This window comes from Chroicocephalus ridibundus, chromosome 8 (genome assembly GCF_963924245.1).
Source record: "Chroicocephalus ridibundus chromosome 8, bChrRid1.1, whole genome shotgun sequence".
NCBI classification, from domain to species: Eukaryota; Metazoa; Chordata; class Aves; order Charadriiformes; family Laridae; genus Chroicocephalus; species Chroicocephalus ridibundus.
In genome coordinates, this window is record NC_086291.1 from 17,163,957 (window position 1) to 17,182,495 (window position 18,539).

Genomic DNA, 18,539 nt, shown 5'->3' on the forward strand with positions numbered 1-18,539 from the left:
TTCATCAATTGCAACCTTTCTGGAGTAACTACCAAGCAAATCCTAGGTTTATCTGGTCTGTTAAATGCAAAAATTAGAGGAAACAATAGTAATAATTACTGATGAATTAGAAGTAACCATGAATAATTCATGATGCATTAAATAAAATTAATAGGAGGATAATGCTGTACAGATTGGAAGGAAATATACTTTAACCACAATGAGGTCTTCTCCAGTCCTCTTTAATGTGAACTGCCATCAAATGTGTTTAAATTCAAATCAATATTATTCATTTGACTTAACTTATAGCATATTCAAGAATACATATGTAAAATAATTAAAAATATAATTGACTCTCTGCTGTGCTGGACCGTTTACTTCCTATTTAAATGCAATAAAATGTTATAGAGCAGCATTTGAAAAGATGATAGGGGTTTTGAGAAATGTAAATAGTACAGCAGTCAAAATGACTTTTTGTTATACGTCAGCAGTTTAAGCTGCGTGCAAGAGAAATTGTGATTTACCCCTTAGTCTAAAAAACCTGCAAATCCTTATTCACAGTTCTCCCTGTTTCTGTTTTAATTTCAACCCAAAAGTAATTTTCCTCTTAAGTAGGGAAAGCTGTTACTGTTTCCCAAAATTCATCTATCTTGAGGTTCTCTGTTACACCATTGAGAAGGGAAGCTAGTAGAAAAGTGCTTGTTTAACACTAGTATTAAATTGAGCAAGTAGTCCCAAAACTCAACCTCTTTAAATGCCATTTTATGGGTAACTTACAAACAAAAATTGACTGAACTTCTTTAGTTTTGCTTTCCAACTCAATAATTTTTGCAGCAAATATGAAAGTAACTGAAGTTGGCTTTGGGTTGCTTATTTCTTCAATCAATTCCCTGTTGTCTTAGAACAAGCTTTATTGGTTGAAAGGAAGAAAAAAGGTAAACCAGCCCAGAAAAACCCTGTATGAAAGTTCCAGATGTTTGGGAAATCAGATTCCAAACATGGAAAAAAGCATAGAATATGCATTACCTTATATTTAATAACTGGTTTGGCAAGACAAGTGCATTCTGAATTGATACCTAAGGATGTGTGCACAGGGGGATAAATACTTCTGTTGCTGTTCAATGCATACCTTTTTTCTATGTTTACTGGCATTTTACTTCATTTTTCTAATTAATGCTAAGATTTTGGATAATTTCAACTGGAATAGCCATCCCTTACATACTCTGTAACAAACTTGAGTGAGTTTTCATCAAAGATTATCGGCTTGTGTGGCAGATGGGATAATGTACGACATCATTAGTGTGAGTAAATGAATGCTTTTAGAAAACTGAATAATAGCTTTAAATAGTTTCTACCACAATTGCTGTTTTTAATACTTTCTTAGTCAGGCTAAGTTTGAAAAGTAGCTCCTACTGATTCTTAACAGAAATCCTGTTTTGGACTTTTTGCAAATCATGAGGTTTTTATAATTGCTATATTGCTTCTGTTTCTTTCTAGAGTAGTGTTGTATCTTGGAGCAGAATTTTCTACCATATGGAATTTTGGCTACAGGTAAAACCATCAGTATATAGTTTCTTAATTCAGGCAAATGCGTGTGGGAAGGTGGAGGAAGGAAAGAAATATATCCGTGAAGTACATGACTGCGCAAAGATACTGAACTTAGCACAGGGCTCTGCTCAAAGTAATTAGTCTTCTGAAATGCATGCATAATTAGCCCACTAACAAAGCTGTTATTACAGCTCTACCACCTCTGGGATTGGAGCTAGCATCTCACATACAGTATGTGAAATAGTGTACTGACATATTAATTCTTACATTGTCAGTAGCTCAGGTACCTCTATAATGTGCAATTTAGTGAACTTCATGGAAGTTGCAAGAAAGGATAGAGCTAAGCCCCGTATATTCTAGTTGCCACGATATCCCATATCCTGGAGGAACACCGTAAGGAGAGCGTCTTGTCTTGTTACAATGCAGATACTGTAGCAGTAGACCAAAGCAGTAATATGAAGATTTGAAAAAGATGAAGTTTAATAACTGTAGGTGCTCTGCTAAAACAGAATTCAAGAGAATTACTTACAAGCTGCTTAGGCAATGACCATCAAGTCCATATCCAATATAAACTTCCAAAAGATGGTTGTGATGTGCTGAGGAAAAAGAAGCAAAATGGGAAATGCCCAAATGTGAAACCTAAAGATATTTTGACAAAACTGTGCAAGTAATTGGAGTTTATGTATATGCTTAGCATATGGCTTACAGGAAGTAACCACTGAAATAGGTGTATTCTGGAAAAAAACATCAGCAGAATACACGATGAGAGTAATTCAGGTTCAAATACTTGCATATGGTAGTTGTAGTTTGAATTTTTTGGCTGTGGGTAGGTGTACAATTGAACCCTGAGTTTGGCCACAGGATGCAGCTTCATAATTGCAATTTCCTGTATTGTTCTTAGTAGAAGAAACATACATGATAGTTCCATTTTTAAATCTGGCCCAGGGATGAGGTAGCATTAAAACCGTTTTGGTTCTGCTATCAATAATACATTTAGAGTTTAATCTGGGAATTAATTATAAAGCATCAATAGGTTAAATGAGATTAAATAGAAATCAATTAATTCCTTAGTGTTTGGTTATGAACAGTGAATAATAGCCTCTTAGATCTCAACTCAGTTCTTTTTGGAAGATAGTGCAGAAGTGACCTGAGGTGTATTCTAGGACCCTAGGTGTGATAATATATGGAAAATTAGTTAATTTGCCTCTATAGTGCTGCAAAATAATTAGCAATACAAAAACTTATAGAATCATAGAATAGAATCATTTAGGTTGGAAAGAATCTTTAAGCTCATCAAGTCCAACCATTAGCACTGCCAAGTCCACTACTAAACCATGTTCCGAAGCACCACATCTACACGTCTTTTAAATACCTGCAGATGGTGACGCAACCACTTCCCTGGGCAGCCTGTTCCAACGCTTGACAAACTTTTCAGTGAAGAAGTTTTTCCAAATATCCATCCTATAAACCTCCCCTGGCACAACTTGGGGCTGCTTCCTCTTGCCCTATCACCTGTTACTTGGGAGAAGAGACCGACCCCCACCTCGCTCCCACCTCCTTTCAGGTAGTTGTAGAGAGAGATAAGGTCTCCCCTCAGGCTCCTTTTTTCCAGGCTAAACAACCCCAGTTCCCTCAGCTGCTCCTCATAAGACTTACGCGTTAGACCCCTCACCAGTATCGTTGCCCTTCTTGTACTATGTGCAACTTCAAGCCTTGATGCTTGTACTATATGCAACTTCAACGCAGTTGTGTAGAATGTGGCTTTTTTACATCTGGCCTTTCCAGTCTCCTCTTAAAGAATGCTTTCTACCCAGCAGTTTCATTCAAGCTCATTCTGCAAGTTTGACAGATGTTTTCTCTTCGTCCTTAGTAGTTGCACTGATGCATCCATAGAGCCACTTTTAACACCGATTGTCATTTTAATATCCCATGACAATGCCTTTTACTATTGTCTCAGTCAGTTGTGACACAAAATAAGCATCAGAAGTACAATGTATGTAGCTGCTTTTGCCAAAAGATCATGGTCATGATTGCTTGGTTCTAGCAATGAGTTCCTGCTGTCAGCAGTCTGTCCATCTGGCTTTTAGACTTGGCAACAACACAGACATTATAATGATGTTCCCTTTCAAGCACAGGCATTTGAGAATATATGCTGACTCCAACAACTACTGGTAATTACACAGTACTCTTAAATACAAGGTACTACACAGGGTACCCTAGCAGAATCCACTGGGGATATGGGTTGTTCCATAATGGTTCTGCTCCTTCTTAAGAAGTCGTCATACCTTTAAATATTAAGATGTCCATGTTATAATTTAAGGTTTAGTATGACAAGAAGTCTTTGTATAGAACTGTTGCAGTATAATGCCAGTAATCACAGGAAGATACATTTAAGACATAGTATATTGAACAGAACAAAACTGGTGGTGTATTTTTAGATTAGTGGTGCTCAGGGTCTGGGTTTCTAGGAATCTCTCTGGCTACACTGTCTCATCTGTCTTGGAAGAATTCTCCTGTTTTTCTGTATATCTGGTGGTACTGAATATAGAGACATCTTGAATTTATATTTTGCTTTGTTTGTCTGTCTTAGCTTACTCCCAGGTCTGACTCTTGGTGTGAAACTGGCCATCGACACTTTTATAAACTCCCCTTTAAAACAAACTCAAGTATTTAGAAGTAAATAAGCAGCTGAAGAAGGCAGGAATTACAAAATCCTAAAGACTGCAGTATTGGAAGAAAGCCTGAGTGCAGTCTGTTGTGGATTTTTTTGCAGAGCAGTGAAGGACACGGGGCACGAGCACCAGTCAGCAAGATATGTGAATGATAAATTTCTTCTTTAAAGTGTATAGTACAAAAGTTCCTTTAGTGCAGGATATAGTCTCCTGTATCCATACAGATCTGTCGGCCAAACCTAAAGGAGAACTATATTTAGGACTTACTTTGCTGTGCATCAAAGGACTCCCGTCAGCTTTGGTGAGGGCTGAACTAGTCTGATAGCTTACTGATAGTCTAACTGTGGTAGACCTGATCTTTACTCATGCATGTAGCATCATAGCTAGGGATTTAAATGCGATGGCTTAGGAAAGCAAATTGGGCAGGATTGGCCTCATCTGTATTTTGTACAGTGAAGATGTGGGTACTTCAGATTTTACAAGGAGCTTGCATGGGCTTCCTGAATGATAGAACATGCCAAGAATATATTGCAATTTGGAAAACATAGGAACAAATATAAAACTTGTTAGGACTTATGCTGGCTCTGCCTGTACTGTGGAAACACCTTGTCTGGGATTTCAGAATCAGAACTATTATTCACTGTAAAGAATTTTAGTACTGGCGTCCACACAATACCATCAGAATCAATTGAAATAGCTGAACTGTGCTTCATCCTACCTTGAAAGCTGGGAGGGCTTAAAAACTGACATTGTGAAATAGGTCATCAGTCTGGGGTTTAAGCCAGGTACTGCAGTACTGTGGAATTGTACGGGAACAGCAACAAACTTCTTCCTTTGTTTTCATTTTAAAAGCCCCATGAATTTGCCATTTCAATGTTGTACACAGAAAGGGACTCGTGACAACCCACGAATATGGAAGGCTTATGAGACAAAGTTCTCCATTCAAAAGACATCGTATTACTTGTCTGGTGCAATTTTCTGGTAGGAGTCCCATTAGTAATTTTTATGCTTCCACCTGGAAGGAACAGGCAAAAATATTCCCATTTGTATTCAGCACAAAATACTTGAGCATAAAGGGAAACAGGTTTTCAGTTCCCCAAAACCGGAGACTGAAATTGTTGGTGGGAAGTTGTGAAGACCTGTGAAATTCTGCAGTGCAACCATCTTTCAGGATTTGTGGAATGTCTCCACCTAGCCATGCAAAACTACACATTAAACAGAGCAAAAGCACTTGATGTTTGAATCTAATAAAACTGATCAGTAGTTGATGATAATGTTTGTGGCTTCCCTTATCCCATTTCAAAGCTAGTCTTTCATAGAGGGTCAGGCAGTCATCTGGTCTGAAATAAATACTGCTGGGAAAGGGTATAGGGTTATCAAAGCGCCGTCAGCCCTAAATAAACTAACTCCTGGAATCATGTTTCACAAAAGCTCCTGTGAGAGTTAGTAGATGAGTTTGTCTGTATATGAGGTGATGGAAAATTAGTCATTGCCTCTCTGGCACTATGGTCACAAGGGCTGTCTAAACAAGGACTGCAGAATTAGGCTGTCTTATTTTCTATGGGCTGCCAAACTTATATATTTAGTTAGGGTCAAGGTCTATTGAGTTCTGGGAGACTAGAGTTGAATCCCCATATCTCAGAGCTACTTGAAACCATTTTAGTTTTTTGCTCCAATTCATTCACTTTAAGAATTTATGAATTGCTGAAAATCCTTGCTAAACTTGGCCTGCAGCCCAACCCTGATCCACTTCCTTTTTCTTTAAGTAGAATTCCTAACCGGATATGTTCTAATATAATGGGCTGTAACCAATTAATCACACAGCTATTAATGGAAGTACAAGGCAGCAGTACATTGCAAGCTTGTTAGTTTCACTTGGCCATGTGAATTTGTATTTGGTGAAAACGCAAAGACATCAGTGAAGCTTTCAGACAAAACCTCAGTCATCTCCTGTGCTACTGCCCTTGCCATTGTTCAGTGACATGGAGCATTCAGCATGGCAGCTGGCAACGAGAAACTCCTCCAAACAGATTGGGTAGCTTGGTGAATTCTGTACCTTAGCTGAGGGAATGGCAAGAAAATGTACTGTGGATGAAAACACTAAATTACCGTACGAACGTTGCACCTTTTATAAGTAGTTTCCTGCCAGAAGTGAACGACAGGAAACACATTAGCATGGGGAGCTTGCATGCAGTTAATAATCTGAATGCTAAGAATTTTTTTTCCTACTGACAGCACAGAATTGTTTTATAAATTTTTTAAAAATGTGAAATAGGTGTTTGACATGAGCGATTAAGGGAAGCTATTTAGAATTGCAAAATGAATTAAAGCTTTGAAACGTCTTTACACAATTATAGGCAGAAGCAAAAGTACTAGAATTGGAATAATGAGCTAGGAAATTGCTTCTTCGAAAGGAGAAACATCTGAAACCAGAAATAATCTTCCAATTTTACTTCTCTGAGTTAAATTGCTTTTAATTCTAGATACTCAACAGTGATGTTGATATACCTCAGGAGTCTCACAAATAGGGTTGGGGTTTTTTCTATGTTAGAAGTTTTTGAACGGTTGAAATCCCCTTTTTGGAGATTTTAGGGAGTTACGTTTCTTGCATCTTTGGAAAAGGGAAAGGCCAATGCCACTGAGGCTTAATTTCACATTTCCTTTACACACTATCCAGTGGAAATAGCATTGGTGTTTCTCATTGAGAATATTAAGAATCTGGAAGAGTCTCTAGGTTTCTAATCCTGTTCCCCCTGCAGAGAAACTATTCATTATTATTTTCAGTGTAATGCCTCCATACTGCTGATCTTAAACTTCCTTTACAAAGGTGAGTGTCATTGTTTACCTGGGAGAAACTGCAGCACAGAAATGGGGGATGATTCATCTGCGTTGTCTTAGTGATGTGGTGATTGACCCTACCATTTATTAATGGCTTGTCCCTTAGTCACCTCCTCCTGTAAAGGCTGGCTAAAAGATGACCTCTCAAGGGCTGTCCTCGCATTTTGTGTTGATAGCAAGAGGGAAAAAATGCTTCAGATCGAATTCATTCTCAGTCGTTGTCCTGAAAGGAGACCCTGACATTATTCTATTGTTTCCTCAAACTTTCATTTTGCTCTGTTGCTTTGGTTCTTAGACAGCACATTTAGAGAAAAAAATAAAATTAAATTATTAAGCAGCAGTTGTGAGAAGGTCTGGCAGCCACTCAGGGAACACAGAAGTAGACAGGGTCCAATCTGGATCAGAACAGACGTATTTGCCTTGTGCTAATAGAATAATTGCTAATGTCAACTTAATAGTGGTGGGGTTTTTTTCCTATCAATTAAAAGCTTTCTAGCTTTTTTAGATCTGTAGATTTTAAGATACTTCTAGAGGCTACAGTATTTCTCTCAAAAGCATTATACAGTGACTCTAGTGCATCAGGTGAAGATCTACAAGTTACCATGGCTACCCTAAGGCTTTTCCAAGTCGCACTTGACTGAGCTCACACAGCTGGTAGCGCTTGAGTTTGCAGCTGTGAACGACAGGAACCAAAAGGCAGGCTGGGTTCTGCCTCCACCAGACCCGCTCTGTTGCTGCACCACTGGAGTCTGAAGCTTCTCTGCACCATTTGTGCCGCAAGAGATGGCTTCTTGGAAGTGCAGATTCTTCCTCCTTGCAGCTTCCCAGACAGGCTTCAAACCCTGCCGTTATTGGAGCGCAAGAAGGTAAGAGGTTGTAAGGTTACGGATGGTGAGAAATGAATGATTAGAAAACCAAAATCCAACCTCACCTGTCAGGGTCTTGTGGAAACCCTGTGGTTCCAGTTGCAATCCCAGTCGGGGTCATTAGGTAGCGTGTGTTTGCGAATATGCTGAGAGGCTTGGAGAAATCCATGGTAACAAGGGAGGAACATAAAGCTTTTTTATAATTGTGTTACTCCTGTAAAAAAGGCTGTAGATAACACACTTTTTTGGTGAGTTTTTTTGTTTTTGTTTTGTTTTTTTTTTTTTTTTTGTTTAAATTAAAGACATGCTTAAGGATAAATAGTATTCAGGTAAATCTGGCATGGAATGGCTGACAGAATAAATGAGGAAACTGGTTAAGATTAGAAATGAGGGGAGTCTGGTTGAATGTGAGTTCATGGATAGGGTGTGATGGGCTAGGCTGGGAGCTTAATGTCTTTAAACCACTGTAGAATTTGACCAGAGAGGTATTTAAGTTTCGGTGCCAGATGAATATTGAGCAGGTGTGCAATTAGTTTCATTTAATTCTCCTGGAGACTTCGATCACTATGTATGTGAGACTTGTATAGATGGTAGTTCTTCCCAGACTGGACACTTCCAGCTACTTTCTGTCCCAATAATCCCTGTAGGCTACTGCTTCTCTGACCATAGAGGACCAGAGCCAGTGGCATTAGTTTCTGTGCTCCACTGAACTGCTCTCAGCTTATGCAAAATCCTGCATGTTTTGAATTTAACCTTTATTTGCCCTAGTTTAAAAAAATGCTGATGTCTCAGTTCTTTGCAATTACAAGGTATAGCATACTTATGAGTCTGAGTCCAGCAAACCTTTTAAACGTGACTATACGAGTAGGATGGTTTGTACATTCAGATTATGTATATTTGTAAGGTGTTTGCTCTATGGAATAAAATGCTAGCTGCTTTGCAGCAGTAACCATTTGAGGAAAAAAAGTGAAGAACAGTGTGTTATTTTAGCCCACTCTGTGGCACTGCTGCCAAATGACGATTCTGTCTCAATGGTGATTACTGTAGTTGGTTGTCATCCTATCAAATCTGTAGCAAAAACCAGTGTAACAAATATGCTAAGTATAATTTTTAAAACCACGCAGTAGGATCGTGAGCAATGGTGACAAGGCTGTCCATCCTTAAATGTGCAGGTGTCAGGCGCTGCTGTTTGTCAAATGGCTGTGCTCAGAGGAAGGGAGACTTGGACAGGGTTTGATTGTCTGCATTGGTGTTGTGGTTCACAATGGGAGTGTGCTTTTGATGTGAACCTCCCAATTGTCCTCGCTTAGTGTGGTTTGGTTCACCGCATTGTGGTCTTAGAGTAGGTGGTCTGGATTCCTTTAATGTGGAATGAAAGCAGGAGGTGTTTCCTAGGAGCACACCTGGCATGTGCTGTCTCGTAGGTGTTGGATTCTCAGCACCAGCTCTTTGGCTCTGCAGTCCTCTCCCTCTGTGCCATGCTAATGTACACAAAGGTGGTGAGAGGAGCTGTAGAGCAGTGAAAACTGTTCAGAAAGTCTCACAGCTCTCTGAGCTTGGATGAAGGTTTTTTACTTGAGTTTTTAAATCATTCTTGAAATGGTACAGCTTTAAGCAAGATCACACCTTTAGCTTGTTTCACAAGCACTGGCATTCAGCACGGGCAAACAGCCTCCCTCCTCCTCAAAGACAGACTATTACCATAACTAATACCTGTTAAAAAACACTGAAAATGCCAGCATCTTCATAGTATGCTCCTATGTCAACAGAAGACCTGTCAGAGGTATGCTGACAGGCTCTGCCCTTTGGAAGCCTCTTCCTCCTTGTGAAGGTGCCTGACCAAGAGGGGGCTGGCAATAGGCAAGTTGTCACTCAGAACACTTCACTGCAGGGCCGTTCACATACGTGCCTTTCTACGTGTAGAACTTATCTGCTAATGACAGCAATTCTTACCTGGATGGCAAACTTTGGATCACGTGAAAATGGTTGACTCTGACACAGAAATTAATCCAGACAGTTTTTTAGTCACTGTTTTAGTAGCCTGTTTCAATACAGAGTTTACACACCAATATGGTCATTAACGACAAGTAACCCATGAAAGATGTCTATAATTGTGCAGCTCCAATGCAGACATATCTGTTATGCATGTGTGGTCTTCATGGTTCAAATGGCCCTTTTCTCCATCCCTGGTTGACACAGTTAATGCTCTCAACCTGGGGAGATTTGATGATGAAGTGATGCTTCCCTCTGATTTTGTAACCAAAGATGCAAAATTAAACTGGGGTAAAATTTCTCGCTGAATACAAATGCAGAGTGTGTAAAGCAATGTTCCCTGTGAGTACATTTTAAAGGAATAACTATCTGATAAAAATGAAGAGGGATATGATTACGTGTATCTTAACAAAACCAAAGAAACTCAGGCTCGCGAGACCTGTAAGGGGGAGAGCACTAGCAGAGCCACCGCACAGCTATAAGCAGCAGGTGATAGCCTGAGTTTTGCTGAGAGCAGGGTCGGTCCCTGTCACCATGCTCCAGTCCCAGAAAAGGTGCGAAATGGGGGAACAAATGCTCCTAGTATTATTAAAATTTGTGGCTTTGCAGTGCTTGTACATGCCTGAATGGTGAACAGCAGCAGTGCTCATGTTAGGCTAAGGGGCAAGTTTCACTTTCACTGAGATAATTTATGGCGATCCCCAACTATTGAAATGACAAATGATGATAAATGAAGTATTTTCACAGTGAAGAATCTTTCAGTAAACTAAGCAAAGGGTGAGCCGGGGAGGCTGCAACTGGCTAGAGGTGAAGCTGTGTGTGGCTCTGAGGCTTAGGACAAGCAAACTCAATGTCCTTTTAGACTTACTTTAGTTCTTTTAAATAAAAAAAGGTAAGAAAAGCCTACTCTTATACCTTCTTCCTTATGTGTTTCTGGCTCCCAGATCACCTTAGGAAAGTGTGTCAAGGTCAGCCTGGCATTAGTGAGTGCCCTCGGCTGCTGAGGAGACCAGTCCCCTCAGCCATGGTCACTGCTGAGGGCAGCCAAGATGGCGCCAGGAGCCTGCAGCCGGGCTGCAGAAGAGTGCAGAAAAAAGTCCCTTTTGTATATACACACCCGCCTTTGTGTGGGTGTCAAATGTCCTCTAACATTTGTTCCATGGCAATGTGTGCTTTGCCTGATGGCAGGATCTGCCTTTTGTTCCAGTGATGCAGAAATGATCTGTAAGGCTTATTTCTTGGCCTAGCAAATCTGTTTGAGGGCCAGTGACAGCTGCCATGCTTTTCTTCGGCAAATCCCAAATGTTTGCAGCCAGGATTAAGTAAAAGCTCTGCTTGATTTAGTTTCTCCTTATTTGCTGTTCTGACAGGCCGTGGCCTCTGGTGTGACAGGAACGGGGCTCCAGAGGGAGCTGCTGTGGACGGCAGAGGTCCAGCCTGGCCCTCAGCCGGCGAGACACATCTGTCTGTTCCACACAAGGGGCAAAATCAGATTATGAATATTCTTTGTCACAGTCCCTTCAGCGACCTTTTGGCAAGATGAAGGTGGCACTTGGCCGTTCCCCCGGGGGCCCGCTGCCTGCAGGCAGGGCCGGGCTGCCAGGGCCGCGTGTGGCGTGGGGGCCGGCAGAGCTCAGAAGTGAAAAGTCATAAAACTAGAGACTCTGTGACCGATGCAGATAATCTAGCAGAAGCATTAGCGAGACTACCCTCTGGAGACACAGCTGCTTAGTTTGGGGCGTGCGTGGCTGAGTAGCACTGGAGTGTGAATGCGGGTGTTTCCTCGCTGCTGGGAGGGGAGGGAAGCTGCGGTTTGTCACCTTGGTACAGCTCTGCTCTGTCACACCCAGGAGGGGGAAAAAACAAGCCAGCAGCATTGAGTCCGTACAGTCTGACTGGAAACTCTGCAGATTGAAGCCTGTCTGCACTGAGTAAGTACAGGGGCCCTGAGGTGTTTTGCCATGAGCCACCTAAACCTGCTAGTTAAAGACGTGTCTGTTCTCAAGACCTCTCCTTATCGAAGAAAGTTGCTTTCCAGAAACTGTGTCGGGTAGGCTAAAATGTAGAGTAACATTGGAGAAACCGAGTCATTGATTGCAGGGGGGAAAAGGCAGGGTAAAAAATTATGTTAACTATTGTGTTTTGTGCTTATCCTCCTGCCCCAAAAATCTCTGTTTGCCCATGGAATTTCCAGCCTAGTCAGAAAATGTAGCCTAGAGATAGGTTTAGTAGACATCCTGCTTTAAAATTACATACGTCCTGCATCAGAGAAAACCGGAAAAAATTTCTGCCCGTATTTAAAGTGAGGAATGCTTTGATCCATAGTTGTTCCACTGAAATAACTACATGAAGATAATACTGGGTTAAAAAGAATTAAACTATACCAAAACATGAATGCCCTCCTAACCATAGCTTGGCCCCAAGCATGCAGAAGCAAATACGGAACGACGTGCCGTGCTACCAGTCTCGCTTTAATCTTAGGGGTGGAGTCAGAAAGGCTCCTAGCTAACCAAATTAAATCCAAATCATTGTCAAGAGAACATCAAGAAGTCAAGAAATGTTTTTTCAGGATAGAAAACTTAAAAATAATGGTATTGAAATTCCTGAGGGGTGCACCTAGAAGTACTTTTAAGGAAAAATTTGCAGCTGACCTTCAAGTTTATACCCCAGAAAACAAAAGCCATAGCTCCCCTTAAAGGTCTTCCACTTTTAGGTACCACTGAGATTCCCTTCTGATTAGGTTTTACCCATCCGTATTCCTGATTTTGTGTTTCTTGGAGACTGATTGAGGTTACCTGGCAGAGACGGTCGTGCTGCTCTAAGCCACAAAGCTGTGCAGTCCTAATGTCTTCCCACTTTCTTCTTGTTTAGAGTGATTCCTGAATAGTGGTTACACCCTGGCATGCAGGTTCTGCCGCTGTCGCCCGCCCTGTGGAACCCTTTTTCTGCAGTTACTGAGACATACTGCGTAGATTACCTTCCCACGCATGGCTTTCTAAAAGAAAGGATGAAGTATTCTTTTACATCCTTCCTAACGAGGCACCTGCTTGGGCCCCATCTACCAGGTAGGTAGAAAAGTGCTGTGGAATGTCTCTCTGCCCTGTTCTCACCCATGAACACCGCCTTTGCTGGCGACTTCAGAAATGGTTTCTTTTGTGCTTGATGCACTCAGCCCCAAGGGGGGATGTATTCCTGGCACCAGGGTATGTGCTGTACAGCAGTGCCAGATGCTGGCTGAGAAGGTCAAGGTATGGAACTGCTCCAGTGAATCATTTTGGAAATGTTAAGACTTCTACCCTGTGAATCCATTATCCAGTTATTCCTATGTATCAAATACCAACACAGCCGCCTCTGAGGATTTCCATGATACAGAAACTAGGAAATATATTCTTAGATGAATTCGTGGTTTTACAGCAAGACTGATTTACTCCTTCCCGTTCCATCCAGCATGACTTATAGTGGGACTTCACCACAGTAAAATCTTGGGAAGAATACTGAGAACTAAACAATTCTCATAGTGTGCTGTTAGGATGTTGACTCACTGGAGTGATTGCTTTCCTGCTGCTGCTGAGTAAATCAGGCACTTAAAACTAAGACAAAGCACAAGTATCCCAGCCTCTGGAGTATGATTCTGATAGTTTGTTAACCATTTTTTTTTTTTGTGATGCATTTTGTATGGCACATGAACATACAACTACTTTTCTTTAGAAGAATAACTTGCTGAAAGCCTGTGTAATTAATATTGAGTAAATTAAGCACGGCTTTTAAACCAAGAAATTAAGGTTCTCTATTTTGTGTACAGATCTTTGCTGTTTTATTGAGATCAATCCCATGAGTTACTTATGAGAAAATACTACACTGCTTCATAGCTTTGTGGTATCCATTGATTTTTACTAAACAACTTAATTCTTACTCAAATTACTGCTCAGTTGTTACTGTCCTGCTGCTTTCAGTTCATGCCTTTGTTCCTACTAAATATAAAACACTGTTAAATGTGCCTATGAAAAATATGAAATTGTTTTCCCCTCCACTCCATTTCTAAAATGTTCTTTTATTTGCTGTCACTTTTGGGAGATGTTCAGAACAAAAAGTATCTTTGTATTCCGGAAATGGATAAAGACAGATAAAGCAGTGAACGGGTAACCCTCCAGGACACAAAGCAGCAGCGCTGAGGGCGCAAGTGCAGCACACTGCAGCAAAGACATGGTTTAAACTTGCGTTACGTGTGCTTGGCAACTCTGGTATATACTCTAAGATCCCTCACAGTATTCATGGCTTGTAATGATACTCATACCAGTGTGTCTTAATTTTTTGAAGCTAGTCAGACTACAACTTCCCAAGGCACAGCATGTGCTCTTACCTGACTTTGATGTGGGACAGACCTACCCAAACTTATCACAACCACCGAAATGCTCATCCTGGCAGGTATCTGCAGCTCTAACTGAACTCCTACACACTGGCATCACTTCCCTTTATTCTTAAGCTATATTAAGCGTATATGACCTCTGAAGGCTGTCCGGATAAAATACTAATATTGCTAAAACCTTCCAAAAGATGCACAATTAATAAGTTATTAATACAACTTTGTCCTGGGCCCCTGTAGAATATGCGTGTGGCGTGTATTTTCAAGGAAAATCACTGGTAGGAATCCCCATGTGAGGGTATGTGCGTCACCACTGTCTGCTTGAAGCTTACGCATTAGGCTGTCTAGGTTATCTGGGACCAATGCAGTGCTGCAAGTGCTTTAAAACAAATATGCTTGACAACACAGCCTGAGCGCAGGCAAAGGGAATGATGATTCAAAAGAGGCACTTGCTCCATGCAAGGGTAAATCACGGGCAACTCTTTCAATCTTGGCTGCCTTAGCAGTGGGAAGTGTTGAGAGACATGTTCCATTTCTCAGTGTTCATAAGCTTTGTTTAACTTGTATGTCAGTGGACACAAGTGCTGCTGTATGTAAGGCTTTCAGTGTACAAGGGTGCAACTGAAATCCAATGTAGTTGGATACCTTGCTTCTCGGACAGCAGCGAAGCTGACAGGCCTCGTTCAGCATCAGGAATCCATTTCAAAACATATCGGATAATCAGGATCTCTTTGAGACAGCCTGTGTTCACCTGGTGCCACGGTTCCTATTTAAATCAATAAATGCAAGAATAATCTGACTGCTTCTGTACTTTGTCTCCTGTCTGAGCTCACTAGGTGAGTAATTTCATAATGTGTTTCCTTCTGTCCATCCTTTATGACAAGTGATAAGGAGAAAAAAATTGCTGAAAGTATTCTCCAGCTACCCTCTGCTTAGACTTTTTGCGAGTGCATTTGGGAGGGAAGCTCGTGTTCAATAACATAACGTATCGGCGGGCTGCCTGTTCTTTGTCTCCTTGGCTCTCTTGTCCCTTGGGCTCTTCGTCTTAGACATGACAGCAAATTTGTTTCAAAGTAATTGCATTGGGCCTTAACAGTTAACAACTCAAGGAAAAATGCACAAATTCAGGAGATGGTGTTTTCTTTAGCCACTTTTGATATAAATATTCTGTGTTTTATTATTTGATGGACCCGTCTCAGGCACACTTGACAAATTTCAAAGTCCATTTCCTTTAAGTGGTCAAAGCACCTCTGGCAAAGAAAACCTTGTACTTTGTCTAACCTTCCTTACACACCGTAAGAACCAGCAAATGATGTCGTTCCTTGCAGTGCACTTTTGAAACTATCTCAAGTTAGATTTGAGCCTGTTTGCCTTCATGAGTAGAGTATCGAGAAGTTCTAATGCAGCTCTAAAAATCCAGCTTCCATGCTAAAGAAGCAGAACGACAATAAAGCATTTTTTATATTTTTTTATTTCTCTTTGTTTTTTTGGGGAGAAGGGGGTGTAATCTCCCTGGCTGAAGAAGAATATCAGAAGACTTACTTTGCTTCTGAAAGCTCAGGTTCAAAAAAAAGTTACATTCTCAATAGGAGCCCAGGTTTCTGAACACACAGACTTTTTTGTCTGTGTGCTCTTCATTAAGTTGGCAATCTGTTCTTGTTCTATTTATGTGATGAAACAATAAAACAAAGACTGAGTTGAATACTTACTTTCTTCCCATGATTTTAACGTCTGCCGGAAGGTTTCTGTTAGCTCTGAAACGGATTTTTGCCTGCTGCAATTGTTTTGTTCTGGTTCACATGCAGGAATCTATGACTAAGCAGGTACCCAGGAAACCCTTCCAAGTAGCTTGTACGCTATGCTTCAAATTCAGCTACATACCATATGTAGAAAATGGAATGTACAAACCTTTTTTTCTTTTTTTTTTTTTAAAAAAGCACTTCTACCCTCTCTTGCAAGATGAGTTGCCTTTTTTCTTTCCTCCTAAAAAGATAGGAGGGGGGAGATGGACACTTCATGTTTCAACTCAGTCATGCATGCTGGGTGCTTTTATTCTTCCTTTCATTAATTCTCTCAAGATTTGGCACAACAAGAGCATTATATAAGACTAAATAATTCTTACATAAATCTGAGTGAATGCCTTTCATGAAGTACTGGGTGCTTATCATGGCTATGAGTAAAAATGAATCACTTCCTTTTTAAACGGGAGCTTTAAACCTTGTATTTTGTATAGTTAATTGCCACAAGCCAAAATAACCTTTTGAGCTCTATGAATTTTCACAGCTGCAGACTGGAAGAAAAAAAAACCACACACCGATAAATAGAAACTTAAGAGTTTCCAAAAGAAATTATCCCCTACTCCAACTGCCTCTTTTAGCACAAAGCCCAGCTCATTTTTTGCCAGAATGTTAAGTGTTCCTAGCACGTGTCTGTAGAGCCAAGAACCTGAGCATCATCTAAAGGATAGAATGAGAAAGAATTAAAGCAGGGACAGTATCAATCTGACACTTCAAGAACGGCACAGAGAACAGTCAACAGGTCAAGAAGCACAGGTAATTAAGCTTTTGCTAGAGGCTAACAGATCAAGTAGGTTCAGAGCTCAGCAGCTCAGTAACAGAATCATGGAAGACTCTCAACGTGTTCCTATATATAGGGAAATACAGGGATTTCAAGATAAGAGAATAAATACCTGTATTAAGAGGCAAGATTAGTACGTGGAATAGGAATCAGCAAATCAGGAATCTAGGAGGAAAACTGGGATAAAAGATAATTTCCAGTCTCCTTGGTGAAAGTAAGTGAGAACCAGTACTGGAAAAGGTCAGAGGCTGCAGAAACAGTTTTGGGACTGCAGTCATAAAACCCAGTTATGCTGGAGGAGGAATTCTTTAGGCTATCATCCTCCTCCTCCACTGTGGGATGGTCATCTCCTGGTACAAGAGTGAGTTCCTTGCTTCAGTGAAAGACAAGCAAGAGCAGGAGTGAAGACCCTGGTGTTGGAAGAGGAAGTTTATGTAGGGAAGTAGTGGGCTGGCAGTAGGAAGACATGGAAAGAAAAGGGAGGTTGAAGGTCAGAAACATACTGGCCATCACATTAAGGAGGAGGAGGAAGGAAATAGGGAGAAGTGGTGAGAAACATTTGGTAAATATCAAACGAAGCAAACAATCTCTACCTTCAGTGGTAAAGAGGACCTAAGGTTGGGGAGAAAGACAAGGTTAAAATATTCTGCTAAAACAGCATGATAAATCATCAACACAGAAACTGAAATCCCCTGCTGGCAAACACAGGAATAAGTAGTATGTGATACAGTCAGTATAGTAAAAGACCAGTGGATGGCAGCATATTTTTTTACTACCAAAATACTGGGTTGTCACGCAACATGTTTTGGTCATTGCTCATCTGCTGACTAATACATCACATACCCCAAGAACAAATCCATGTTTGACTCTGATAAATTAGCGTACGCTACAAAGAATTGCGCTTTGCGTGTAGAGTTCATATTTCTCTAAGTCAGTGGTGACCACTAATGCAGCTGTCCCACATTGAGTCATCCGGGAGATGAGCAGCATGTTTTACAAGGACAGGAGTGAAAGGTATAAAATGCGAGAGAGAGAATGACAAGGATCACATCACATGACCTAGCTGTATGCACCTTCTAAAAGTTTGTAAGAATATTTCAGGAATAAAAACTGAGAAGGCTACACCTAAAGAATCACCTTTGTGTATTTACTTCTGATAACTCAGTGTGGTCTCATTCCCAAGTTTGTTGTTCATTGCTATGAAGCTGAAGATTTTTTCCTCAAAAGTTGGGAATAAAACCTGCAAGTTGTAGAGAAATTTCTTGAGCTATAAAATTGTATATGAAGAGAAAAAACTGAGTTCCAATTCAGGCCACCGTATAACATCCATCCAACCAAAAACTGGTGTGCATGAAGTAGTTAAAGGGAAGACTTATCTGCTAATTAGACTTCAGAAAAAAAACACGTTATTCTTGCTTACCATATTTATTCACTCTAAGTGGAAAAAACCTGACAAGTCATAATGGACTTGACATACATACTGTCTATATTCCCTGTTCACATAAATTTCAACTGAGAAAGAAAAATATACATTTTAAAAGAACAGTTTATAAATTCATTTGATAAACAGACTTCCAATAAACTTGTGAAAGTTAGAAGGAAAGGTTTTTGAAGACATAGATCTCATGTTTTCTGAAGCAAAACACTTAATGTAAAGCACACCTGACATCTGACTTCCATATACCTCAGAGGTTTTCTATGTAG